This window comes from Teleopsis dalmanni, chromosome 1 (assembly GCF_002237135.1).
Source record: "Teleopsis dalmanni isolate 2A chromosome 1, ASM223713v2, whole genome shotgun sequence".
Lineage (NCBI taxonomy): Eukaryota > Metazoa > Arthropoda > Insecta > Diptera > Diopsidae > Teleopsis > Teleopsis dalmanni.
In genome coordinates this window covers 134523119-134535338 of record NC_051846.1, presented here as the reverse complement: position 1 = coordinate 134535338, position 12220 = coordinate 134523119, and positions in this window count along the sequence as shown.

The following is a 12220-nucleotide window of genomic DNA, read 5'->3' as shown; positions in this document are numbered from 1 at the left end:
GTTTTAGGATCTTCACTTGACGTACGTAAGTAGTTCAGGATCGTTTGATTTGCGCGTTCCACTTGCCCGTTAGCACGTGGTGTACGCACGGCTGTTTTGATATGATGGATTCCGTTGTCGTTGCAATATGATTCAAAAACTTTAGAGGTAAAGGCGGTACCCCTATCCGTTACAATTTTAGATGGTAACCCAAAGTAAGTAGTTAAATCGTTTATGGCATTTATTACATGCGCCGTTTTCGTATCTCGAACTGCTCTAACCACCAAATATTTGGTGAAAGAATCTGATATAGCCAACACATAACAGTTTCCTTTCTTGCTTCGATTGAAAGGACCCAAATGATCGATATGAATTAAATGAAAACGTATTGGCTTTGATGGGACACAATATAGACGTCCTTCAATTTTTCCTCCGATTGCTTTCTGATAACAGCATTCGATACATGAAGCAATATAATTTTGTACGTACTTCCTAATTTTTGGAAACCAAAAATTCTGCCGAATACGTTCAATGCGAAGTGACCTATACGGTCATGACATAGCTGGACAACACGCCAGCGTACGTATTTCGGAACAACAAATTTTAAACCATCTGCTTCTCGTCGATATAACCGATGTTTTTGTAAACACTATTCTTTACGTAACATGTGATCGTTAGGAGATTTAACGTCGCCCTTTAGAATCGATATTATTTCGCGCAGGTTTTCGTTCTGAATCTGCATGGTGTACAACCAATCATTGATATCGTTCGTGCCATTTCAACTTCCTTTGGCGGCTGCTCTGGAGCACGACTTAGCGTGTCGACGTGAACTAAACGGGTACCTGGTCGATGTACTGCTTCAAAGTCGAATTCTTGTAGTCTTAACCACCAACGTGCGATCTTTGACTTCATCTCCTTATTTGTACGAACCTTGGCGATAGCTGAACAATCTGTTACCAATCGAAATTTCTTTCCTAACAAATACATTCGGAACCGCTTCATAGTCTCCACCACAGTCAAAGCTTCGAGTTCTTGCGGCTTCAAGAACTTCGCTTGGAGTAATTAAATTAACTTGGACGTCGTCATCGGTCAGTATGTGTGTTATCCCAGAGCCTTGTGGGAACAAGTTCCGTACGATCTCTTCTAAGAAACGAAAATTAGTAGGAGCTGGTAGTGAAGTTCCCTTCATTATCTTTTTGACAGTTTGGTATGCTTTTCCCCAGGGATTAGTTGACAGTTCATCTAGCAAGGTGTTGTACAGCCGCTTTTTGCTTTGTAAAATAGAATTACGGAGCTCTTTCCGCTTTTCCTTATAATGCCAGTTAAGTTGCTCAAAATTGTTATGCCCTCTTGCCCGTTGTTGAACTCTGCGTAATTTGTGACATTCTGTCCGCAGGTTTAAAATTTCTTCATTCCACCAAGGTGCAGGTCTATGATGCTTTCTTTCATTTCTTCGAGGCATTGATGCATCACAGATATTTTTAAGTGATTGCATTAGGCTTGCAGCCTTACTATTCGCGGAACTACCAGTTAGAATTATTTCATCAGCAAGAAGGCCAACCATTGCTTTATCTAATTTACTAGTATTCCATTTAATTGCTTGTGCTTTCCTTGTAGATTCATGTTTTCCACTTATACGGTCTTGTGTTAATTCAAATATAATCAATTTATGATCACTAGCTGTGTACACATCTGCCACTTTCCATAGACTGTTTTTACAAATACTTCTACTTCGAAATGTAAGATCAATGGTTGATGTGAAACGGCCATTATCAAAAGTATAGTTAATGCCATCGTTAAGCAGAAAAATATCTAGTGAAGCAAAAGCCTCCAAGAGAGCAAAACCTCTTCTGTTTGTACATCTGCTGCCCCAGGAAGTTGACCATGCATTAAAGTCCCCTGCTATTACTAATGGCGTTTTGTGTTTTGCATTCTCTACGAGGTGATCGTTAGGTGAAACATAGCAGCTGTAAAAATGTGTACCATCTATTTTTGCGTATACGTAGCCATTATGCTGGTTGTTCTCAATAATTTCATAGCTTTTTTGGCCACAGATGTGTATTGCCGCTTTACCGCTCAGATCTCTGCACCACCTACCATCCCAGTCTGGGACGTTAAACGGTTCTGAAATTAAGAGAACTTCTGCTGTTAGATCATTTGCTGTTAACATCAGTAGGTCTTGCGCAACTTCACAGTGGTTTAAGTTGATTTGAAGACACTTAACCATGTATATGTAATTTTCTACAAGCGGCTTGATAGACTGGACAGATTTTATTTAACATGTCATGATTGTTATTATCGGCAGGACATAGTAGACACCTGGGTGTCTTGTCGCAAGATTTGGCTTTATGACCTGTATTACCACACCTAAAGCACACTCCTGCTCGATTAGTATCATTTTTGCAGTATTTTGAAACGTGCCCAAATTCTAGACATTTATAGCATCGAGTTGGTTGTAGGAACTCTCTAATTCTACATACTACCCAGCCAATCCGAATGCGCCCAGCATTTATTAGAATTTTAGCGTCGCGAGTGGGAAGAACGATTCTCGCATTTTGTGTCCCGTACCGTGAGGGGCGAATTACTTTTACCGCTTCTGGCTTCATACTTTCAATACTAGGGAATTGGCTTCTAATGGCGGTACAAACGTCTGATACTGTTGTGGTCTCGTCTAAGTCACGGCATTCAATGGTGGTTTGTTGGCTTACTACATGTATATCAGCGAAATCATGAAGCACTTCTGCGATGTTACCTTTGTGCTTGTTTGCGTCCACTTCAGATCCGCGCTTAAGAATCAACATGAGCTCGCCTTTCGCAGTTCTTCGTATTTTATTTACGGTTGAACCCAAATCTGCCAGTTCAGAGTTCGACTTTAACATCTTGAGCATGTCGGCATAGCTTGCTTCTCCCTTTTTTTGTACAATTATCGCTTCTGGACGTGTGGGCTTCTCTCTTACATTGGCAGGTGCTTCTTTGCTCTTGTTACGAGTGACTTTAGTCCACGTTGTTTTGCGTATATCATTTATTTTTGGCTGCGATTCACTTCTCGTAATATTGACTATTGGCAGACTACCAGGTGCAGCCATCTGATGCAATTGATTTTTCACTGTTTTAGCCTTCTCTACTAATCGTTTCTTTACTTCATTGTTACCACATTGGGTCTGCGCGTCCACTGTTGTCCTTGACAGGCCTGGGCTTCTATATTTAGCAATAGCTTTTTTAATCTCCTGTGATATACTTGCTACCAGGTCTTTCATTGTTTGGTTTATATGACGCTGGCTATTCATAATACCAACAAGTGCCTGAACCTTGCTCTCTAAATTATCAAAAGGCTCCTCTGTGTCTGTTATTGAGAGCCTCCTATCTGAAATCCCTGTGTTGAGAATCGCTGCCGTCGTTTCTGGCAAATTAATTGCTAAATTAGCGTTTGAGGCGCAGGCATTACCTTTATTTTCGACTGGGCCATTTTTACCGCCTGGTGATCTATGCGATTTAATTGCATTCGCATTAGATACCTCATCCTCCGTCACAGTTTTACCTGAATTTTCCATTATAATTACTTGTAATTACTATTGTACTTACTCAGGTGTGTTTTTAATTCCCACTGGGATGTATAATTGCAATTTACTGCTGGGGTACTGTATATGCTACTAAAAAGCTTTTGTTTATAATAATGTTCTAAGCAAAGGTTTGAAGCTTAGATTAAATACAGCTTTTTTTAGTTTCACTGCTTAAACAGGTTCCACAAACAAAAGAATAAAACAACCACCAAATAAAAAATTAATTCACTACCGTAAATTTAACATCAGTAATAATTTGAGAGGAAATGCTTTATTTTGGCAGTGTCCAGGAGCGCGACCATACAGGTCCGCAGTTCCTTCGCACAAAATTTTATTAAATAACACAAATTAAAATAAAATATTTAATTATTTGCAATCCACTGTTCGATCAGCTGATAGTATCAAAGTGGAGATTAAAAATTAAAATCCACAACAACAAAAAAGTAAAAAGAAGCCGGCAAAACACTACCGTGCTGACTCAGCAAATTAAAAGAATTATTATTTTAACGCCACTATAAGTGTCCGAGAATGTGACCAACTATCTCCGACGGTGATCACAGTTCTTTCGCACAAACGTTTAAATCAAAAGATTTAAAGAATCACGCATCGTATATAGTTAAAAAAATAAAACTATTGGAGCGCAAAAAAACACGTCATTCTCGATATAAGATACATGAAGTGTGTCATGTGAAGTGTGTGTGTGTGTGTGTTTATCTATTTGTCTACTTCTGTAATTGTATATCCTGGCTTGATAGTTTGTCTGTCTGTTTGTTTGTTTGTTGTTTGTTGTTTGTTTGCTTGTGGCTAAGTACAATTTGCGTTTTAATGAAAAGAGACTGAGTGACACCAAACAAACGACTTTTTGTGGCTAAGCGACGTTATGGCAACGTTACGCAATCTCCTCGGAAACAGAAACAAGAAAATGTAAGGACAGACACCACTTTAACGCAAATATGCAATTCACGCTGCTCAAGTGCATTTAACTGTCGCTTGTGTACTGTGACATACACACTCATTCGTATACCACATCCGTCATTTATGCATTTGTGTGAGTATTTTATTGATGTTAGTGCAGTGAAATTGGCGTATTGCAAACGGAAATTGATAGCTGCAGATATAAGCTGGAATATGTGTAAAAATGCTTATTCCTCTCATAACCGCAAATCAACTTCATGGTTCAATTAATAAACCAACTGGCAAATAAAACGTGCATTAGGCTACATACTCAGTCGCACGAGCACAAATCAAAGGTAATTGACATGGATTTAGTCGGATAACTGCAGTTAACATATGCACCACATCTGCGAACAAGCTCGATTCACATCGATGATAAGCACATGTGTGATGTATTGACTTCATAATTTGGGTCGAATTTGATTAATCAATTCTTCCTCTCTCGGAATCATATTTGATATACAGTGAATCAATGCATAAGTTATGACCACTTAGACAATAATTGAGGTGTTACACCCGCAGGAAAATTGCATATTTAAACATTTTTTAATGGAATTAGTAAAAGAATTTTAAAAAAATTATAATTTTTTAAGGTTTGACGAATCTTTAATGCGGATTTATTCCTTTAAAACTTTTTTATGATATTCTAAAAGGAGTTTTAAAAAAATCATCACTATTCAATATTGGAAAAATGTTTATTTCTTTTATAAAAACTGAACGACAACATCAAAGAAACAGGAAACAAAATGTAGAAATATAACTTAAGTCTTGGATGATACGTATATCACTAGAATTTATGATTTCAACAGTCTATGAAAAAATTTGAAATAACCATGCAGAAAGTCACTTTTTAATATTGATGGTATAGCTATGCTATGTAGTCATTCATATGACTAACGGTCATATTGCTCCTACCTAGTATTGTGCTCCTACCTGTCATGACCATGAAGATAACATATGTTACGTAAAATGTCCAAAATTGTGAATTTCATACTGTTAGTTCTGTTTTGATATTTTTGGGTTGTGGATGAAGTAAAAGGTAACATTTTTTCCATGCATATAAGAGCATATCTTATACAAATATGCATATTTGCTCCTAAAAGGCACAAATTTTGAGCAATACGGTTTTTAGCAACGTGATGAGAAATAGAAAGCCACGAAGAAATCGAAATTTCTGTTGGTGTCATTGTCAAATTTCTAATTGACATTTAAAACAACAACAATAATTTCACTTCTGAAAGTAAAGTAAATTTGTTTTGTACCAAATAATGTGTTTTCCCCAACCAATTATCAATTACCATTATGTATGTAGTTAACCAATATAGTATGATTTGGCTATTTTAAAAGTTTGTTTTTTTGGGGGAATATATATTTTATATGGAAGAGTAAAATCGACGTTTTTGCTCTATTATATATTTTACTATCAGGTTTAATAAAGAATATGATAACAAAAATAATACTATAAATAACACTATATGTACTTAAAAATAATTTGCCAGTGGCAAATTTAGTTTGCGAATTGCATTTCAATAATTTCGATGTTGAAGAGGCTTCACCTTCATGGAAGCACTTCTTAAGGTTTGAGTGTTAAATCTTGAACTATAAATAAAATGTTTAAAATCAAATATCGCGTTTTCAAATTATATGAAACCGTTGGATGTAATGCCGTGATCATGAACACTTTTTAATGATTTTACAGCGAAAATTCGTCTCTTAAAAATTAAGGCACTGATGTATTCCAACAAGCGAGTTTCAACTTGAAAGATCGGTAAGGGTAAAATTGATTATACTTTACTATTAATTGTCTTAAGGTTGCATCAAAAAATTTGATCGCTTATACTTATATTAAATGGAAAATACGGTTAAGCAAAAAATATGCAAACCAAGTCATACTATATTAAAAGACGATATTTGCTAAAAAAATTGATGACAAAAAATTAATTTTTCATTTCATTTTGGAAGTATTTCAAGATAACCTTTTCGTAATATTGGAACTTCCCTTCGAAACAATGCCAAAATTGGATTATAAAGTATGTATTAACTGTATAAATTGAACTAAATTGTACATAAGCAATGCCGGAAAGAAATGATAGAATAAGTCCTTCAAGTTAAAGACAAATCATATACAAGTTTTTTAACTCATCAAAAATTTCGCAATGTTAAAATTGTATTACCCCAACAAACATATTTTCCTCATCTGATAATTAAGAAATTGATATTTGGACGTATTTTGGACAAATAAACCTTTACTTCATATTAGAACATCAAAAATGAGCTTCATCAGTTTTTTGTCAGCAATTGGCAGCAATAATAATTTTGGAGAAATACACTTGAAGAAAAAAAACAACTTCTTCAAAGCAGAGTTTTACATGATGGCAATCAAGAATATTCTAACTCAAAACTTTCTTACGTAAAAAACTATGGTGTGTACTAATCTTACTATTATTCAGTCATAAGTTTTTTTTTTTAAATTAAATTAGTTATATTAAAATATATTAAATACACTATTATAATATGTTTGTAATTTTGTAATTGTTTATATCCGCACTCTTGGTTCAACTACAGAAAATCCCTTTCGGCTGTACTCTTTATGAACCAAAAAACTGATCAATTAGAATCTTAACAAGTTGTTAAACTCTATTCACTAATTAAGATTCATTATAGTAATATTAGGAGCTTTTCAAGTATTTTTAACTTTAAACAACTGGTATTATTTGTCATAAAAATTTTTAGGTTCTTGATCTTATTGGCTGCTAAGCTTTTCGTTTCCAAACTTTTTCCATGAAAATAGAAATCTGCAAGTGGTAGACATTTGCAGGAGCAGGGATATTTATTTTTTTAAAACTTAAATTTGAGCTAAGATAGACTTTTAGTAAAATTTTATTAATTCTTTATTTTCTGCTTATTTGTTACTTCTCTAATAGTTCTGCTACTTAAAACTACCTATATACAATATTATTTTTCTTGATTTTTTTGATTTCTATGTTTTGATTAATATTATATTATTTCTGAAGAGATTGAAAGAAAATTCAACACCAAACCATCAAAAACTAAACCATGTTTCAGAAAAACTAAGGAATACTGAAATACTCATATGAAAATAAAAAAAAGGAAACTTCTTAAAATGTAAAAATATTTTGAGATGTTTGAGGTTCCATAAGAGAAAGATATATTTCTCTATTTAAGAGAAAAATAATTTAAAATATTGCATGCAACATAAATAAACTGTCCCAATTCTAATGGGTTGAATCTGTGCACATAAAGAAGGAACTTAAAGTGTTTCTTATGTAGTAAATGTAGACAACAAAGAAACTTTCTTTGCAGCACATTAGGAAGTATTAACAAATAGGAATAAAGTAAATTTATCACTATGTTGACATTAGTTTCCCTCTATCAACAGAACCGAAATTAAATTTAAATTCAATTATTGATTTTGTATTAACTATTCAAATAAATATACAAATTAAACAAAATCATGCAATAAATAATGCCTCTACAAAAGAATAACACTGAAATTTAGCAATTAAACATATAAATAAAATTAATTAATTTAATTATTTTGCAGATGTTTTATGATTTTGTTCTAATAAACCACAGCAAGTTAATTTGTTAATGAACTATCACAGCAAATTAACAAAACTCCAAAATGCGAGCATACAAGTCAAGTACGGCTTTGGATCAGTTGGCTATTGAAAGCTGATTATGAGCTTTAAATATTGAAGGGTACAAGTTCAACTCTTGGTACTTGCATTCTCAAAAAATTATTTACGAATTATTAAATACAAGATTTAATTCCAGGAACACTGATGATGGGTATTTGGCAATACTTGAAACAGCTGTATGGTCAGCCAAAATTTCAATTAATTAAAAATATATAAAATTAATTTTTGTTGTTGTGCTTTAATACTATACGAAATACCTCTCTATTGGAAACGATATTTTATATTAAGAATTTAGTTTCTTTTATCAAAACGGACTTTGAAATTCAATTAAATTAACTATTTTTCAAATCGCAATATAAAACAATAAATATGACATGGGAAATAGCTTTACTGATGTTACATACAAACAGTTTTTGCAAAATTATATGTGACCATTTTCGGATTTTTCGAGTTTTTTTTTTGTGATATTATTATTTTCTTTTTTTTTGACATCCTTGGTTCTGTAACAATTAGTTTGACTTTTGTTTGTTTTACTAAACATATACATATAATATATGTTAACCCATTACCTGACAATGGCGCGAAAATGTACCAATTTTAATGTTAGAAATTCGTTAAAATTTAATTAAAAGGTTTTTGTGAGTGTTTATTTTGTAATGAATGCAGTATCATCAAATGTATACCTAAATAACAATAATAATTTATGAAAGGAAAAATCATTTAATTTGTTTATATAGTTTTGCAAATGCAATTTTATCACAAAACTTAATACTTGACATCAGTTAGAAATCATCAGACATCAGTTTAATCCAAGCTCATTTGGGATCAGCTACAGAATAAATGATATCTATCCAGGTCTTGAAACTAAAGTTCCAAATCTTTATTTAATCATTGATAGTTAACCAGGGATGGATGTCGCAACTGTGATAGGCAGCTTCGAAGTTGTCATATATAAAGGTGGCTTAAAGGAAAAAAGCGGCACGACAGCATCATATCGTTTCACATATTCTTATGGGGTATAATTGTGAACTTAGATATACGCACTTAAAAAAGTACTCAAATTTTTACAAACTAGTGCCCGTCAACCTACGAATGTTACTACTATTATAGATAGTCTAGAAGCAATGAAATGAATTGAATACAGTATGTTTAAATCAGGGATTGTAATGAAATATCGTACCGCACTGAAAAATATTTTTTGGGTCTCTGGTTATAAATAAGTCGTACAAAATGAACTAATAGATGAGACTCTCCGAAATGGATATAAATAAGAACGATACCTTAACATAGACCTCGACACATGAATTATTTCGGCCAATGATGATGAAAAAAAAATGTTGTCCTTACGTAGACTGTGAGGTTGCTGTAATGTTTCTAAAGTGTAATAGACTAGAATGGTCAAAATCATTTAAAATTTCCAATTTCGGTAATATAACAAAAACAAAATTTATATTGGAGTTATCATAATTTATCAAATATTCAGGTCGTATGCTTATTGGGATATTAATGGTCAACTACACTATTGCACCAAAGCTTAAACTTTGACACATTCCAAGAAGCGGAAAATGCAGTAGTTGCCACGAGTAGATGAAAACTACTAATAATTTTCTATATCTTCCTCCGAGACAAATCCAATGTCTAAGAAACGGTTTCTTCACTGTATTGGCAGAGTTCATTAAAGTAGACTTGTCGGGGTTCCATAACAAATAGTTTAACAAAGATATAGCATGGAGTTAAGCTTGTAACCAATAGTTAGCATAGCTTGTCTCCTGGCTAATTTTGGGGCATCACAGTGTGCAATAATTACCTCCGGCTATTGGTATTGGTGTTTGCATAAATACCCGCTCTCTAAGATTAACTTAACCTACAAACTTAACACCAATACCAATAGCCGGAGGTAATTATTGCATCAATACCCGCACTCTAAGATTAACTTAACCTACAAACACACTGATTGTTTTCAAAGATAAGTTCGTAAAAATTAGTCAATGCTGAGGGATACAGTTAATTGTGAAAGAAATCTATTCAGTCGTTCCAGTCTAAATCTTTGTTGTATAAACACTCTGTTAGAGGGTGTTGTATATAAACACCCTATGTATTTCATATTTAATAATTCAAAGTACACACTGTAGTTAAGTTTATTAAGTTGGCACTATTGTTGTGTATTGTTAAATGAGTTTAATAAAGAACGCCAAACGTAAAACAATATTAAGGTAATGGAACTTATTATTCAAAACTATATTTGGATGTTCAAACCTTGCATTTTCCAAAGATTAGATTTTTCCAAGAAAAAAAAATGATATTATTATTTCTGCAGGATCAACCTGAAAGCAATAAAGGAAAAAGGTAACTCTTCCTGGTTATCAGAAGTAAGAAACAGTAAATAAAGTCTATTTTTGAATTAATCACAACTTTTTGCAAATGTTTATTACTTTAACTGACAGATAACTCTGAATAATTTACAAACAACAAATTAGTTAGAAGCAAATGAAGTAATATTTGAATTTTAAAGTGATTCAAATGGTCATAATAACAAATTCATTGCTAATACAGGGCTAGACGGATCTATATAAAGACGGCGAATATGTGATTCCAATAATATGATCGTAGAAAGAAATAAGAAATTGTATATCATTTCTTTTAACATACGATGCTATGTACTCAACTATATTAAAACAAATACTTTGAAATAATTTGCCAAGTATTTTTAGAATAATTTATGTACACATAAAATTCAATTAACTAATTATATATACTCACTGTCAACTAAAACTTTCATAAAAATACTTTAAATACTTTATAGCAAACAATTTAATAAAGGAACATGTGTTGTAGGAGCAAAAATATTTTAATATTTATTTTTACTCATTTAATAACTAAAAATATTTATTTTAAATATTTAATACTGTTGGCTTACTTGGCTTAAAAGTTTGTTTATGTAAACATTTCATATGATGTGAAAATCCTGATGACTGCACTCCACTCCGTGCTTCTCTGTCCTATATTGTTACACACAGCTTGATTCTGCTCAACTGAGTTTAGTTATGTTTATTTATATTTTATTAAAACGAAATATACATAAAAATTGTATCTATTCGTGTATGTTGGAGTGTGTAACTCGCAAAGTTAACTAGCTGCAGTGTTGGCAATAAATATGTAAATAGTATATTTATTATATTTAACACAAAATTACATACGAGTATTTCGAGCAGAGAAAATTATGCGAAAAATTCTTATGGATGCACAAGCTATTAGTTTGTGAAACGAGCAATTTTCAGAAAATTGACTAAAGCCATTGAATCCTTTTTGGGTGCACGGAGCGCAAAGCACAACTGCAACAACAGGATTGTACATAAATGTATCTAATGTGTATGTTTATCACTTGCAAAAGTTGTTTGCATTTTATCATTCAACACAAATTCACTGCATTTATATGAACTCCAACTATCTAGGCAGCTAACTCTGTAGGTATGGTTGTACCAGGATATTTCAATTTTTTTTGTATATAGTATATATAACAAGCAAATACATGTATAGGCACGATTACGCATGTACGTATTTGTTCAGTGCACATTGATCGCTTGGGTAATTACTTTAATTGCTTTAGCAAAACTTCTAGTTCGCTGCAATGTCATTAATGCGATGTGCATTGGCACGGGAGCGTCTATATTAGTGCATCGCTCTATGTTTGTCATATATGTTTTTCGTACCCAAGTATTTGGATTAAGCCATTTTCTGGTTTTTCGGTTAAACATTTTAATTGCAGCTTGGCTTAGTTATCGCCAAATTTGCGTACAATTAGTGGTTTAGTAAAAATTTTTTTAAATTTAATTTTATTTCAAAGTTACTTAAACCCTCAAATATTTAAGCTCTTCTGTTGTACTTTAAACAATTTATAAGCTAAAACAAGGAATGGGAAGACAAACCAGGGGAACAAATTTAGGTTGATTGTAACATACCAGAGCTGCATAAATGCAGTTTAGAAAAAGTTGAGCTATAGAAAAACACAAACAAGACTCCAAGAATGTATATTAAATAATGATGAAGAGCAACTTAATTAAGCAG